Raw genomic sequence first — 17906 nt, 5'->3', positions numbered from 1 at the left:
AATATCTAATGAGTGGTCGCCAATAAATTATAAGCTTTAGCAAGAGTTAGACTTTTAAGCATTTATTAAGGAGAATAAGAATTTGGTAAAGAGAGAGAAAAGCCTAGATTCCTATCTATTAAAGGGAGAGCACATTTCTAGCTCCCTTCTCCGCCAGCGTCCTCAGGAAAGAGCCCCAGAGTCAGCGCCAGTCTCTTCCTTCCTCCTCCCACTAGTCCGCGTCACTTCCTGACACCAAAGAAAAGACTCCTGGTCTTACCCTCAAAGACCTTCGCTTCGTGGGCAGAACTCTTCTACAGTAAGTCTCCAGCAGGTGGCATCATTCCAATCGTTACAGCTGAACACTCTGAGACACTGGAAGCACTGTCTATTTCTGGCTGGGTCCAGACCATGTGCTAAGCTCCTTTGCTCAGCCTGATCAGCAGGTGATCCCGAATGCTGTCTTTGGCTAGAAAATAGTCTTACTCTCTTCTTATGTGCCTTAGGCTGCTATGTTGTTTTTGTTGTTTGTTAGTTTGTTTTTTATGGTGTTATTTGGGAGTGAGTGGATGGGTTTATCTGGAGCTTGTGGGAGTCACAGCTTCTCCTCTACCATCTTGGCTCCACCTTCTCAATCCTAATTCTTAAGCAATGATTTTCTTCAAAGACCATTTGTACTTCCTTTCCCATGTGTCCAATTTGACTTTTCAAGTTGTTAACTTTTTTTCATGACCCTCTTGTATCACTCTCATTTCTTTTTCCATTTTTTCTTTTACCTTTCTTATTTTTCCCTCTCCCTCTATTACTTTATCTTTATTTATTTTTTTTTTTTGCGGGGCAATGCGGGTTAAGTCACTTGCCCAGGGTCACACAGCTAATAAGTGTTAAGTGTCTGAGGCTGGATTTGAACTCAGATACTCCTGAATCCAGGGCCAGCGCTTTAACCACTGCGCCATCTAGATGCCCCCTTACTTTATCTTTAAATTCCTTTTTGAGCACTTCTATGGCCTGAGACCAATTCATATTTTTCTTGGAAGCTTTGGATGTAGGAGCTTTGACTTTGTTACCTTCCTCTGAGGGTGTATTTTGATTTACCTAGTCACCAAAGAAACTTTTAATGGTCCACATATTTTTCTGCATGCTCATTTTGCTTGGCCATTTTTTGGCTTTTAACTCCTTCTTAAAGTGGGGTACTGCTTCCAGGATGTACTGTCCCAAGCTTCAGGGGGTCCCAGTTGGTATGATTTAAGGAGCGGCATGTTCTCAGCTTACCTGGCCTGTGCTCTGCTTTGTAAGTAACCATGGACCCCTTTACTCTTTAACAGGGAAGCAGAAATCTAATTCACTTTGGTTCTAAGCTTAGGATGCCTGTGCCCCTCCCCCACTAGGCCAATGACACTCAAGTCTGCTTCCTAGGCAACACAACAGTGCTCTGCCTCAGCTCCAGCAGAGACCCCTGCTATATTCCCTGGCCAACTATTGGACGCCCTCACCTGTCCATGAGCTGAGTTCTAGAAGTAGCTGCTGATGCTGATGATTCAGAGGCTCTGGTGAAGTGGCCTACCTAGGGCTGGATCTTTGAGGTGTGGCTGCACTCCCCTCTGAGCCTGGTACAGCAGACCTCCCCGACACCATTTTAAGCCATCTTTAACTGGAAAAACTACATCACTGTTCTTTTGTGAGTTCTTCTACTCCAGGATTTGTCAAGTCATTATTTGGAGGTATCTGGATGCATCATGGGGCGCCCTGAAAAGTCACAGCCTTTCCTTTGCCATCTTGGCACCTCCCCCTTTTAGAGCAGTTTTCAAAGAAAACTGTCCATGCTTAGAACCCTATAATTTTTAATGCTATTAACATATAAAGGAACCCTCCCTCATAAAAAGGAAATATACTTAAGCAAACTATAATGGCATATTAACTATGTCTGAAAGTTTATGTTTAATTCTTCATCCATAGTCCACCACCTTTTTTTGAAAATGAAAGTCCTCTGAATTCAAAATTGATCAGTGTATTGAAATGATGCCTTTTAGTGTTTTTTCTCCCTTTTTGGTACCATGGACATTATGTATAATTTTATATAAGCTTTGTGATGAAATAATGAGATTTAGCAGATACTCAAAGACCCACCTGGAGATTAATCTAGACTGATTGAATCAAGTGAGAGTGATTAACTGCTGATTAGCCTACTTCAAATTAACTGGATTGTAATCACACCTTGAGAACACCTTCGGAACCAATGGATTTGGATGATGCCAACCAATCAGCTTGAAGCAGTGTGTAAGGACCGCCTCTGTTCCAGACCTATAAAAAGCTTCCACAATCAGTTTGCTGGAGAGTTCCTGATTAAAGCAGGCTTGAGGCAGAGGACTTGAGGAAGAGCCAGACCAGGCTGGAACTCTAGGCTATATAGGTTTTTTCTTAACTTTCTGAACTCCATGGGAATATCTGTATGCTTTAATAAATGTTTAATGCCCAAGGACTGGTGCTAAAGCTTCTAATTTAAGGTGACCACAATTTAGATTTTAAACATCACAGCTTATAGAATAATATACAGACCTAGAAGGGACTTTAAAGGCTATCACGTTCAACTCTCATTTTATAGTTGAGGAAACTGGGGCTCATGGAGTTTAAGTAATTTACCTAAGGTCAAAGAGGTAGTATCAATGATATAATATAAATCCATGCCCTTCCGACTCCCAGCACCTCTTGATTCTGTTTACTTTATTCTGTATCAATTCATATCGGTGTTCCTGAGTTTATCAAAATTCTTCATGTTTGTTTTTTAATATGATTTAATAATTTTCTGTCATATTCCTAGGCTAAATTTTGTTAAGTTATTCCACATTGAAAGCACACACTTTGTTTCCATTTTTTTGCTCTTATAAAATGTTTCTATGGGTATTTCAGTGTGTATCAAACTTTTCTTTTTGATACTGACCTCCACAGGGAATATGCCATCAGAGAGCTGACTGGATCTATTTTGTTTTCTCAATACAAGCTGAGTTCTCATTACCACAAACTAAAGCAATAATAATCCCAAATTGCTTCAGAATTTACTATGGGATGTGTTCAGTGAATTCTTAATTATATAATCCTGAAATTAATAGTGTTTGGCAGAGTGGTCAGTTCAAGTAATCGAGTGGGATTAGGAATGATTTTTTTAAGCAGAACTTTTGTCTGCTCTCATAACAGTGACCATTTTTGTCAGGAAGGGCTAGTCAAAGGAGACCAGATATACTGAGGGATTGTATAAGATTTTTTGGCCCATATGAGCTCCCTGAACACTCTTGTACAGTACCTTTGAGAACAGAGAAATATAAACATAGAGGTATTTGCTTTCACCTTTTTACAAAGGTCAATCCAATTTAAGAAAATATGAACAACTTTTACTGGAACCCTAAGGGCTAAGTTTTAGTATATGATTTGTTAACAAATAGTCTTATGAATTAGTAATTAGTCTTTTGAATTAGCAATTAGTTTTATGCCTTCTTAATTCCAGAGTGAACCAGAAGGATTAAAATAGTTTGACACATGGCCATCTCTGTGTGGCAAAGGTAAGATGTGTGGCTGCCTTGTGCAAAATTATTCATCCCTGGAAGTGTTGACTTAGACCAAGAAATAATCTTGGAGGTCATCTAGTCCAACCTTTTCACTTAATAGATGAAGAAACTGAGCCCCAGAGACATGGGACTTGCCCAAGTTCACAAGACTAGAAAGTAGTAGAGTTAAGCATTGAACTCAGGTCTCCTATCTTTAAATCCAATGTTAGATCCAGAATGCCATGCCATATGTATGCTCTATGTTCATTTCTCTATAGTTAAGGAACAGTTCTTGTTGACCATTTAATGCTTAATTTATGTTTTATAGCTTTCTTTTTTGGGGGGTGGGGGTGGGGGCAATTAGGGTTAAGTGACTTGCCCAGGGTCACACAGCTAGTAAATTTCAAGTATCTGAGGTTGAATTTGAACTCAGGTCCTCCTGAATCCAGGGCCAGTGCTTTATCTGCTGTGCCACCTAGCTGCCCCTCTTTATAACTTTCTTATGGCTTTGTTGATGCTCTGAAGATATTTACCTTGAGGAGGTATCTATTAGAGTTAGTCTCTTGGTTTGAAACAACCAAGCACAGGACATACTTCTTCAGTATTTCAAGGATCCATAATTTCATGGATGTAGGCCACTGCTTAGGATCACCATCAATTATTCATATAGTGGACAACCTTTGGGAGTTAGTGTGTGGCTGGTAATTTATCACAATGAAAAACCCTCTTGAGGACCCTCTCCAAATTCATCTAGGCTGGTCTTCATACTACAGTCACACAGACTATCAATGAGTCTAATATAAACGCTTTTCACTTTCATAGGATTTGTAGGGATAATCCTCTGTTAGCCTAACCTGTAAGAATCCAGGGTCATCCTCACCATGATAATGCATTATAAGAGGACTTTAGGGGAGGAAAATTAAGAAAAAATAAAGATTTCCTAAAATTTACATAGTTTACCTCAAAAGATAGGCCAAAAGCAGATTATAGAGGAACTCGAATGTCAGGTTAAGAAATGTAGACTTTGATTATCAGGAAAAATTGAAGCACTGCATTCCCACCATCAAGGAGGCAGTGCAATTGTTCTGTGGGAACAGGAAAAGAAGAGCTGTTGTCAGCTGCTCTAGGGAGGGGATCATCCCCACTACTGTTTTAAGGCTGCCTTTAAAAAGCTAAAAAAAGATATAATCTAAGTCTCTGGTCTGATGTATTTTAAACTGGCCCTCATACTAGAGAGCTGAATTTATTTATTGAGGGTAAATGAGAAAGACAAGTGAGACCTCAGTATAGCACAGTAGTGAAGCTCTGGGGAGTCTTGTTCCTCTGGTGGGTTTCTATGGTTGTGTAATCCTATCCTATATGTATTTTTGGGGAAGTTTTTCTGTAGTGGGCTGAACTGTGCTCCAGGAGATCTGAAGTCCAGAACAAAGGGCTGAGTAGGGAAGATGGCACAGGACAGGGCAGTAAAGAGTTTCATCCTTGACAACATGAGCCCTTCCCTACTCTTTCAGGAGTACATATGCTAGACAGAGGTCAGAGGATGCTGACATTTTGAAGGTTTCTGAACAAAGGAAAGTTATCTGTGGCGTAGGAAGGCAACAACTCTTTTTAGTAGCCCTGTAAAAGCCCGAACCTTTTTCTCCCTCTGAGGCTGTTTCTTTTTCTTTTTCTTTTTTTTTTTAAGTGAGGCAATTGGGGTTAAGTGACTTGCCCAGGGTCACACAGCTAGTAAGTGTTGTGTCTGAGGCCGGATTTGAACTCAGGTACTCCTGACTCCAGGGCCAGTGCTCTATCTACTGCGCCATCTAGCTGCCCCTCTGAGGCTGTTTCTAAACAGCATGCCAAAGCAAGGTGAATTTGGGTCTATGAGCAAGAAGAAATTGAGGGTAGACCACCATACTGTTTTGGAATAACTGAGCTTTGGAAGGAAAGAAAACAAGAAAGCTAGGTGGTGACATCTTTGTTGCAGAGCATGAAGGCTTTGGGGAATGAATATGATGTAACAGAAGGAGCTTTGAGGCCCTGAATACAACTTCTGGCATTTACCCTCTGTGTGAGTATGGGTGAATAACATTAACTTCTCTAAATTTGAGTTTTCTCATCTCTAAAGGGACAGGATGACAACAACAGGACTTACTGTAGGGAGTTGTTGGTAGGATCAAGCAACATAAAGTATATGAAGTATTCTGTAAATCCTAAACCTTGTATGATTATATTGTCATTAACCTAGATGTCTTTCTCTGTGTTTCTATTTTCTCATCCTACATGTTCCCGAGAAAAGTCTTGTGCACTAGACTGTTCTATGCTATCAGTCATTTAAGGTTTTAGGCACACAGGACTCCAAAATGTTGAGCATTGATAACACCTTTGTGCAATGAGTTATGTGTCAAGCCACATTCTTGAGTCTTATATCATACTTTCTGAGCCCTTCTCTATCCTTGGTGCACATCTGGCCCAAGAGGTAAAGAAATATGTGGTAAAGGGAGAATTGCTTGATTCAGAATCATGGATTGTGGGTTGGAAAATTGGTTCTCTTACTTGCTATTACTTTTTTTTTGGCACGGCAATTGGGGTTAAGTGACTTGCCCAGGGTCACACAGCCAGTAAGTGTTAAGTGTCTGAGGCTGGATTTGAATTCAGGTCCTCTTGACTCCAGGGCCAGTTCTCTATCCACTGCGCCACCTAGCTGCCCCTCTTGCTATTACTTTTACCATGGGAAAAACCACCATTTCTGCATCTGTAAAATAAATAGGATAGATAAGATAACATTGTAGGCCCCTTATAGGTTTAAATGTATGATCCTGAGACCTTGAACACTGATCTCAGAGACTGGATTCAAAGAAATGATAGAATAAGAATTGTACTTTAGAAATATTAGACTGGCAGTGATGTTTAGGATAAGTTTTTGGGGAAAACACTTTGAAGACTAAGACCAGGAGACCATTATCAGTAGTCCTAATTCATATCTATGTGCCCCTGCTCCACATTTCTCAGATGGGTTATTATAATAGATTCCTAATTTGTTTCTCTGTTTTCAAGTCAATTACTAAGTGTTTACTGTGTGACAGGCATTGTCCTAAGTGCTAGGAATACAAACACAAGTAGAAAGATGATTCCTTTCCTCCCCTCAAGGAGCTGATATTCTAATGGGAGAAGACAACAACATGAAGTGGGAAATGAAAAGTAGGGGAAAAGGGGAACTCAAACAGGGTCATGAGAGGGAAAGTCTGGTATGTAAGGATTGTATTCCATACAGGTGTGGTTCAGTTTTTCCAGCATTTTCTCAGCCTGTTTGTTGGACAAAAGTCACATAGCTATGTACTTAAGGCACACAATACTAGCAAATGACTTTTACTAGTCATTTGTGTTCCATTTTGTTTAATCCATAGGTTATTCTCCTTCTCAAAGAAAACAGAAGACAGATACCATTTGAGTAGCTATCTTCTTTGTGTCAGTCATCATTGTTCCATCCACCCTATGCTGTGGTTATATCCTTCCTCTGATATTCTTCTTTTCTCCTATATCACTGAAAACAAAACAAAACAAAACAAATCAAAATACCACCACCACCAACAACAATATAAAGACACTTTCTTTTTTTCCTTGGCTTTTATCAACAAATTAAATTTATTCAAAACTTCAACACTCCTGACAGTATTAGTACAGGCTCATTAACATAGTTTTATCCTCTCTTTATCTTCCCTTCCATCCATCTTTTATTATAGCTTAAAAAACTCTATGTTGGTTGGGGCGTTCTCTCTGTATTCCGTAGACAACTCCTCTGTTTCTTTCACATTGGAGTTGTTTTGTATCTGACTTAAAAATTAATTCTTGAGAGATTTCTATTCCTCCTTATCTAACCATTGCCATAGAATTTTAAGTCCATGGGATATTAACATTTCATTCTCTGAACCCTTTGAAATCTATTAAACCAGATCTAGGGTGCTTTTAGACTATGGCAAATTTTTGTCTTTTTCTCTATATAAAACTCTAGGATGGAGGGATCACTTTGTCTCAAGGTTTCCATTGTTTCCACTGAACAAAAGGTCCACATCAGTAAGGTTCAGAGTCCAAATAGAATTCCCTCTTGTGTTTTTTCTACATTGTGAAGGATAAAATCTTAAGAAAAGTGAAGAAAATTTTAGTTCCTCTGCTCTTGGCAGAAAGTACCTGCGCATGTCTAAAACCTTTCATTTCCCCATCACTACTATAACTTGCCAATTTGTTAGACTGGTGATTTCTAACTCCCTGTTTATTTCTTTTTGTTTAGGTATTGTATTGTATTCTCTAATAATAAAATTACAGCTGAAAGGGATTATAGTGACCGTAGAGTTCAATGCTTCTTTACAGCCAAAGAAACTATGGTATATAGAGATTAAGTGATTTGTTCAAGGTCACATAATTAGTATCTGAGGTAGGATTTGAGGTAGGCCTTTTTGACTCACAAAGTCCATTCCCCTTTTTATTATGCCATGATGCCTCTGATATTTTTCTCTAAACTTATCACAAGTTCAGATTTGTCTGTTTTCATTGAGAGCACTATAATCCTCTTAGTTACCCAGGTATATAACCTTGTAGTTTTGAGGCAGCTAGGTGACTCAGTGGATAGAGTGTTGGGCTTGGAGTCAGGAAGACCTGACTTCAAAACTGGCCTCAGACACTAATAGCTGTAAAACCCTAGTCAAGTCACTTAACCTCTGTCTGGCTTAATCCATTGGAGAAGGAAATGGCAAATTATTCTATTATCTTTACGAAGAAAACTGCATGGACATTGATGTGCTATGGTCCATGGAGTCACTATAAGTTGGACAAGACTGAACAACAAAAATTGCTTCTTTTTCTCTCTTCATTGACCTTCACCCAAGGTTTTTCCACTATGGTTCCCCATTTTGAGTCCTAGATTTCTCAATTAATATATGTTCTCGGGGGCAGCTAGGTGGTACAGTGGATAAAGCACTGGCCCTGGATTCAGGAGTACCTGAGTTCAAATCCGGCCTCAGACACTTGACACTTACTAGCTGTGTGACCCTGGACAAGTCACTTAACCCCCATTGTCCCACCAAAAAAATTAAAAAAATATATATACCTTGTTAATGTAAAATGCTAACCTTTCCCTCTTCTATTTATCCTAATTCTTTTTATAAAATTCCCTCCAAAGTCACCAACTCACAAAGATACATATGAAGAAAAATTAGATGCTTGCTTTAAGATTTATAGTTCATCTTACTTATTCTTAGACTTTTTACATTTGTGTATAAAAATTTGAGGCCGAGTTTCATTATCAACACCTGGCAAACTTCTTTTTTCATAAAAGTATTTTATTATTTTCCAGGTACATATAGAGATAGTTTTCAACATTTGTTTTTTATAAGATTTCTAGTTTCAAATTTTTCTCATTCCCTCCCCTCCCAAACCTCCCCAAGACAGCAAGCAATCTGATATAAGTTATATATATATAATCACATTAAACATATTTCTGCATTAGTCATGCTGTGAAAGAATAATCAGAGCAAAAAGGAAAAACCTCAAAAAAAGGAAAAGAAAACAATAGAAATAGTATGGCTCAATCTTCATCTAGATTCCATAGTTCTTTTTTCTGGATTTGGAGAGCATTTTCAATCATGAGTCCTTTGGAACTATCTTGGACTATTGTATTGCTGAGAAGAGTCAAGTCTATCACAGTTGATCAACACACAATGTTGTTGATACTGTGTACAATGTTTTTCTGGTTCTGCTCATCTCACTCATCATCAGCCCACGCAAGACCCTCCAGGTTTCTCTGAACTCTTCCTGCTCATCATTTCTTACAGCACAATAGTATTCCATTGTATTCATATACCACAACTTGTTCAGCCATTCCCCAGTTGATGGACATCCCCTCAATTTCTAATTCCTTGTCACCACAAAAAGAGCAGCTATAAATATTTTTGTGCATGTGGGTCCTTTCCCCTTTTTAATGATCTCTTTGGGGAAAAGACCTAATAGTGGTATTACTGGGTTAAAGGGTATGCACAGCTTTATAGCCCTTTGGGCATAATTCCAAATTGCTCTTCAGAATGGTTGGATCAGTTCACAGCTCCACCAACCATGCATTAGTGTTCCAATTTTTACCCAGCTTCTGCAACACTTATCATTTTCCTTTTTTGTCATATTAGCCAATCTGATAGGTGTCAGGTGGTACCTCAGGGTTGTTTTAATTTGCATCTCTCTAATTAATAGTGATATAGAACATTTTTTCTTATGACAATAGATAGCTTTGATTTCTTCATCAGAAAACTGCCTGTTCATATCCTTTGACCATTTCTCAATTGGGGAATGGCTTGGATTCTTATAAATTTGATTTCGTACCCAATGTATTTTAGAAATGAGGCCCTTATCAGAAATACTGACCATAAAATTGTTTCACAGTGTTCTGCTCCCTTCTAATTTTGGATGCATTGCCTTTGTACAAAACCTTTTTAATTTAATATAGTCAAAATCATGCATTTTGTATTTCCTAATATTCTCTATCTCTTGTTTGGTCATAAACTGTTCTCCTTTCCAAAGACCTGAGAGGTAAACTATTCCTCTCTCTACTAATTTACCTATATGATACCTATGGTATCACCTTTTATTTCTAAATCATGTACCCATTTTGACTTTATTTTAGGATAAGGTGTAAGATGTTGGTCTATGACTGTTTCTGCTATGTTCCAGTTTTCCCAACAGTTTTTGTCAAATACTGAGTTCCTATTCCAGAAACTGGAGTCTTTGGGTTTATCAAACAGAACATTACTAAAATATTTTACTACTATGTCTCCTGTGACCTGGCATACTTCTTAAAAAGAATATCCAATACTTTCCACCTTCAATTCTTCTCTTCCGTCTCTCTGTTGTCAAGCTACTGATCTGTCTCCTCACCACCAGCAAACTTCTTGAAAAGAATCGTCTACAGTTGCTGTCTCCATTTTCTGCACCGCCCACTCACTTCTCAACTTCTCACGAGATACTTTATTTCCTGTTACTGTTGTCTTTCTCTTAACATTTTCAGTTTTAAAAAATACGGAAGATCTCCAGTGTCAAAACTAAGAAGAAAAAGGATCTAGAGTCTGAAAGAAATTATAACCTGTGTCAGGAGGTTACCTGGTGAAAGACTATCCCACAGAGGAAGAAGGGAGAAAAAACTCCATTGGACATTTGGAAATAAGGGACAGTTTTAAGGGCAGGTAGGGCTTAATGTTCTGAGGAAAAAGTGACTAATTGCCCTCCAAGAAATTAGGTTGTAGATCCAGATGAACTTACTAGTGGATGATCATTTGATGAGAGAAAAAGGGAGACAGAGACAGAGACAGAAGAAAGGTCTTAGAGAGTTGTACTATATATAACAGAAGACACATTGGATTTGGATTCCAGAATGATCTGTTTGAAATTTAGATGTGGCGTTTGCCAATCATGTAATATTGGAGAATTCCCTTAAACTCTCTGGGTCTCACTTTCCTATCTCTAATATGAAAGGTCTAGACTCATTGGTAAGAAATTTCCCTTCTTTCTTTAATTCTATGATCTTACTTGTACTTTATGTCTCAGAGGGCTATTATGAGGGGAAAACCCACTTTATAAACCTTACGATATAAATATAAGCTTGTATCTTGTTTATCAACAGTAGAGAAAATATGAGTTATTAAGAAAAGATTGAATTATGTCCATCCGTTTAAGAAGGTAGGGACGCATTATGCCTTTTAGAAAAGTTTCCCACAAAAATTGGCTAAAGAGGAAAAATAATGCAGTACTTCAGTTTTTCTGGGGCCCTTCTGTGAATATTTAATTCCCCAGCAATGTTAGATTAATGAGGCATTACTATAGCTATGTGACTTCAGACATGCTGCAGTTTTTCTATTTCTATTTTCTATTTTTCCCTTAATGCAAGAAAAATGAGAGTAATCATGCCTGTCTGGCCTACCTCACAGGGTATTTGTGAGGTGTATTATGTGTCCCATGACATAATAGGCATGAAGTTAATTCCCTATAAAAGCTGTTCATGATGATGGCGATAATGATGATGCTGGTGAGGTAAAGCAGACAGAGTCTTCTTTCCTGTCTCCAGGGAAGGCAGTTGAACAAAGGAAAAAGCCAATAATTGAGTTAAATACAGTCATTGAACTTAAGTGTTTTATATACATTTTGGAGAATTGTGTGTTCTCAAGAGGCAGAAGTAAGTTTGCCATCTATCTAGTAATTATCTAGACAACCCAGAAATGAAAGACTGTGTGAGTGTGTGTGTGTGTGTGTGTGTGTGTGTCTGTGTGTGTGTGAGAGAGAGAGAGAGAGAGAAGGGGGAGAGGGAGGAAGGGAGGGAAGAGGGATAGAGGGAGGGAGGGTGGAAGACAGGGGGGGGGAAGGGAGGGAGTGAGAGGGGTGGAAGTGTGGGGGGGTAGTATCTCAGAATTTCTCTGATCTTATCACAGAATTTCTAGTTAGGTTACCAATAGTGATTGGTTCTTCTGGGATTGCATAATCAGAGGTAAAGAGTATTTCTTTCCTTTGTTCCTCCTCCTATTAGACTATAAACTCCTTGAGAGCAAGGGGCTAAGTTTTTTTGTTTATTTGTTTGTTTTCCTTTTTTAGCATTCCTTTTTTGGCATACTTAGTACATAATAGGCACTGAATAAATTCTAGTTGACTGATTTACTCTCTCAATACTTGGGTTAAGCTGGCAATCAATCTAAAGAGGGTCATAGACAAGTTTGGATGAGCCTAAAGTACACAAACTTATTCCCTAATCCCTAAATGTATTGCCAAATTCAAAGTGGCCACTACAAAGAAAGGAGGTGCAACCTTAGGAGTGAACTACACTGGAATTGAGGGATACAGAGGGGCATCTGCCCTCTCATCCCAAAGCTCCCTGAATTGTGCTTCCACCTGATACTTCATTTTAGAGCTGAAAGAGTAGCATTACTTATGAACATTTGCCACAATAGTTTGAGTAAATGATACAAAGTGCTAAATTTGTTCTTAAATCAATTATGGTCGAGTTGAAATAACAAACCCTGGCCCTATGGGAGATTTCATCTAAGGCAGGAAGGAAGAAGAAAGATGCTAGGACATCCACCTCAAGGATCCCTTCTTGAAAGGGGCCACCAACAAACAATAATAATAGTAAGGCCAGGTCAGGGAGTGTCTTACTTATTCTGTGGCATTAGGGTAAGGAGATAGAAGTGGACTACTTGTAAGCTTTTTTAAAAATAAGTTTTTATTTATATTTTGTTTCTTATATCACCATAGTATACCATGTGTCCCCCCTTCTCCCCCCACCCACCCCCACCTGTATTGGCATCCCATATTACAAATAGCATTTTTTGAAAAGGGAAAAAAGATCAGCACAACTGATTGGAATGTTGTGACAAAGTAAAATTTATACTCCCTGTTTCTAGGGCTAAGGCTCAGAAAGCAAGATGTGCCCTGAGCTTGGCAGATCAACAATCCTCTGCAATCACCTTCTGAATGATCTTACCCTCTAGGCTAGTCACACAATTCACCAGGTGTTCTCTGGTCAGAGACAAACTCTGGACAAAGTCAGAGCATCCTACAGTGAATCAAACTTGTCACGTGCTTGCTGCTTATTCAGTGTTAGAACTACAATTCACTGAGCAGTCACTAGTTTAAGTATTGAAATCTTCCCACACTACCTGGGGTCACCCCCCACACACACACACATTAGGCGTGGGGCCCTGGCACACGTGTCTATTGCTTGCAAGCCTTTTTCTTCACTTAGAAAATAAACTTTATTTCTAATTCCTCACACCCGTCTCAGGCCAATTTTGTGCAGCTCTGGTCATACATAAGTTAGAGTTGACATTTTAAAAAAGCTGAAAATATGCTCAATGTGTAACACCTATGGACCACCCAACTTTTCAAAGGGATAGGTTGGAGGTGTCTTTACTGGAAACTTTTTTTGTCTATACCATCACAGTGAAAGTGCTGTCAAAATTAAAATGTAGTGATTGTAAAAGATGTATGATTTTTGTGATTCATTATTTAAAATTTTTCTATTCTCTAAATCTTAGCAGTACTTTGAACAAAGCCTCAGTCACTACTTGGTAATTAAATGTCTTTCTGGAGAGGGAAGAACTATTTATGTGTTATACTATTCTTGGCATGCTGTGGACTAAAAAAGTCATTTCAAACCCAGGGACAGTTAATTTTAGTTATCTATGGTTCCATGAGTAGTCAATAAGCATTTATCATGCACCTACTATTTACCAAGGACCATGGTAAGCACTGAAGTTAAAAAAAGGGGGCATGATTTCTTCAACTATCATGGTCAGTTTGAATAGTCTTTAAACTGGATCTATAAATATTTTTGTACTGGCTGCCAGAGCTAGAAAAGATATTTTGCAAAGATCAAAAGATGGGATATTTAAATCTGGAAGGACCTTAGAAGCCATTTCAAACCCTGACCCACCCATTTTACAAAAAACACATACTCTCAGGGGCATTAAGCTACTTGCCTAAAGTCTCATAGCTAGTCAGCATCAAAGGCAGGGGCTGTACCCTTTGACTCCTGAGCCAGGGCTATCTCTATTGTACCAATAGATCCAGATCAAAATGGAGGAAATGTAATATTGGCTGAACTTATCAATTATGGATACTCCATTTTCAAGCCCATGCACCACTCACTGATGTGAAAATTTCTAATGACATTTGGCTAGGAAACTCCAACTTCCTTGTTATTAATCAGCTGTTCTTGCAAATTAATTATAAGGTGTTGCATTTTATATTTTTACCAAATGGGTTCAGATCCCATTAAACCTCTTCATCTGAAAGGTTTTTAAGCAGATTACAAAATTCTATTTCTATTCTGTAAAACGTATGTAACTATCCAAGTTCTTAAACTCTGAAATCAGGAAAACCTTAGTTTTTAAATGTCTTGCTAATTGGGTTGGCTTCATATTCTCATTAACTCATATCTCACATCATAATATAATAGTGAATGGAATGGAAAGTTTTTGAAGTATCTTGAGAATTTTGAGTTTTTAGCCAATTTCTTGTCAGAGTTGATTAATTCATCATTGTTTTTACCTCCTACTGATGAAGAGTTCCTACTAAAAGTAGGATAAATGATAATTCTGCTATTTTCTTGCTGCTCACTTATGCTTATAATATTAGAATTATCTTTAATCTATAAGTGATTCCTTTGAAAGAATCTTTTTAAGCCTCTTCATTTTTGTGAAGATTAGTTTATTTGACTCCATAATATAATCTACAAATCCCTTTAAATGGATACAAAGTGCACTATGTACTAATATGCTGAAAGAAGATGATGGTGTTATTGTCAACATCTCTACATTGTGAAATTCCCACTCTTCCTTAAATATCCTACATGTACTATATATATAGACTGAGTGTGCCAGTGTCAATCTATATGTTAAACATTAGTAATGCTTAATTTCTTATTTAAAAAAAACAGTAGAAATTGAAATCCCAATATTTTCTTTCTGTGATCCATTACATTACCTTGCATACCCCTAAGGAACACATATTCTCCATTTGGAAAGCCATTACTATAGGTTCATCTCCTTTTTGACGATATATGGCTTCCTGAGGATGTCATTAAAAAGAAAATGGAGTTAGCATTGGGAAATCAGGGATCAAGCACTGGTTTGAAAAAAATGGAGGGATTAGCCCTGGCCTTGTAAGTTTATTTATTTTTGTTTCTAGGGATGAGGTAGAATTTCCTACCTTTCTTATTTGTATTTATATCAATTCCCCCTCCCCTGCCTGTTTGAACAAGGCTTCCTTGTGGAGGATATAAAGTTTGTTGACCATTTTCCCTTTCCCCCCAAACAAATTATGTTTGTTCACCATAATACTGATATGAGTCGAATAAAGGAAGACAAATAAGGCAATTTCCAACATAACAAGAATAAACAAAGAAAATATTAGCCTTCCCCTTTATGAAAGTCTTCTGCTCTTTTTTTTTTTTTTGCAGGCAGTGGGGGTTAAGTGACTTGCCCAGGGTCACACAGCTAGTAAGTGTCAAGGTTCTGAGGCTGGATTTGAACTCAGGTACTCCTGAATCCAGGGCCTGTGCTTTAACTACTGCATCATCTAGCTGCCCCTATAATTTAATTTGCATTTTTCTAATTATTAATGATTTGGAGCATTTTTTCTTATGACCATAGCTAGCTTGGATTTCTTGCCTTGAGAACTGCCCATTCATATCTTTTCATCTCAACTGGTTGATTCTCTAAGGTACTCCTTTTTAAGTTTTTTTCATGGTTATATTTTGTTTTTACATTGCCTTTACAGGTTACTATTTTAATAGCAAGTTTCTCTGATCAAGGTCTTTTCAAATTTTTTTGCAGGGCAATAAAGGTTAAGTGACTTGCCCAGGGTCACACAGCTAGTAAGTGTCAAGTGTCTGAGACCAGATTTGAACTCAAGTACTCATGACTCGAGGGCCGGTGCTTTATCCATTGCACCACCTAGCTGCCCCAGGTCTTCTGCTCTTAATCTCCTTGCCCTCATTTGAAGCTACAAGGTTTTCTATCTAGGGAGTTAACATTTTCAAGCCATTTGTGAATACCCAGGAAGGTTAATCACTGATTTGTTAAACACTATTAATCTATAAGATTTTATTATAACTATATTATTTGACCTGTTGAATTCCTTCTGCTTTAGACTGATTACTCTGTAAATTAAATGTATGGTAATTCTTGTCTAAATAAATGGCTAAGTAAAATATGTGCCTCCTCACCAGCCAATCAGTTTTTAGGGCTTTGCCACTCAGGAAATAGTGAATCAGGGCTGAATTCATTCCAGTTCATGTATTTTACTTTTTGAGGTCATTGTTATAATTTATTGGTTAGTTCATGTAGTCTTCATCAAATGACCATTATTCAAACAAGAAGCTTTGTTTCTATTCTTTGATATATGACATTTTCGTAATTTGGGGAAAAATTGATAAGTAAAGAAAAAATCAGTGATTGGGTAAATTTTTTTTTTTAATTTTAGTGAGGCAATGGGGGTTAAGTGACTTGCCCAGGGTCACACAGCTAGTACGTGTTAAGTGTCTGAGGCCGGATTTGAACTCAGGTACTCCTGACTCCAGGGCTGGTGCTCTATCCACTGTGCCATCTAGCTGCCCCTATATTAATCTTTAAAGTGATTGTTGTGGTTCAGTCATTTCAGTCATGCCCAACTCTTCATGGGCCCATTTGAGATTTTCTTGGCTAAGATACCAGAGTAGTTTGCTATTTCATTCTCCAGTTCATTTTACACATGAGGAAACTAAGGCAAATAGGGTTAAATGATCTATATCTATATCTATATCTATCTATCTATATGTCATATAGCTAGTAAGCATCTAAGGCTGGATTTGAACTCAAGTATTCCTGACTCCAGGCCCAGTATTCTACCTACTGAGCCATCTAGCTTTTTTTATTAGTACATGGTAGGTGCTTAATAAATGCTTATTTCCTTCTGCTTCTCCCTTAACATACAATCATAGATTTAGAATTGTAAAGGATATCAGCAGTCATCTAGTCTAACCCCCTCACTTTACAGATAAGGAAACCAAGGCCCAGAGAAAAGGGACTTTTCCAAGGTCACATGGGTAATAGCAGAGCCAGGCATCAAACCCAGATGTTTTGATTCTAAATTTGCTAACGTTTTGATCATACTATACTTCTTTTCCAGCTAATGAGTTCATGAGTCAGGAAGATATAACAACAATTTACACTTATTTTCCAACTTGTATAGATAAGGAGCAGGGTAGTCCTAGTATACCTCTCCCCAATTGATAGATAAATAGGGTCAAACACCTAATTACGTGTCAGAGCTGGTATTTGAATTTGTGTTCTATTTTGAAGTCCAGTTCACTTTTCTTTCTACTTCTCTTAGACTTGAGGAAGTCAGAAATAAAGGAATAGTTCAATGATTTTCCCAAGGTGATTTACTAAGAGGTAATATCCTTTCCCCCATTTGATAAGCCACAGACTCCTTTCAGCTGATAGTTCAAGACTTGCGTTCATGCTTTAGGATGCTAAACAGGATCTCGAATGGACAGTGTGATATAGAGCAAAGTGAACTAGATTTGGAGACAAAGTGTCTGTTCTCAGATATAGGCTCTGTTACTTGCTTTGTGGGTGAGCTTTGGCAATGACTTCACCTCCCTGGGCCTTAATTTGTAAAATGGCAGGATTTGACTAGATAACTCTTATTCCCGGGTCATAGATTTATAACTGGATGGACATTATAGGTCATCTAGGCTAATCCCCTAATTTTATAGATGGGGAGACTGAGTTCTAGAGAAGCAAAATGACTTGTCTAGGGTCACATAGGTGATATGTGGTAGAGCCAGGACTTCAAACACAAGCCTTCAAATGCCAAGTTGAATATCATTTCTGA

Source organism: Dromiciops gliroides, chromosome 2 (assembly GCF_019393635.1).
Source record: "Dromiciops gliroides isolate mDroGli1 chromosome 2, mDroGli1.pri, whole genome shotgun sequence".
Taxonomy (NCBI): Eukaryota; Metazoa; Chordata; class Mammalia; order Microbiotheria; family Microbiotheriidae; genus Dromiciops; species Dromiciops gliroides.
Note: the sequence above shows the minus strand (reverse complement) of the source record.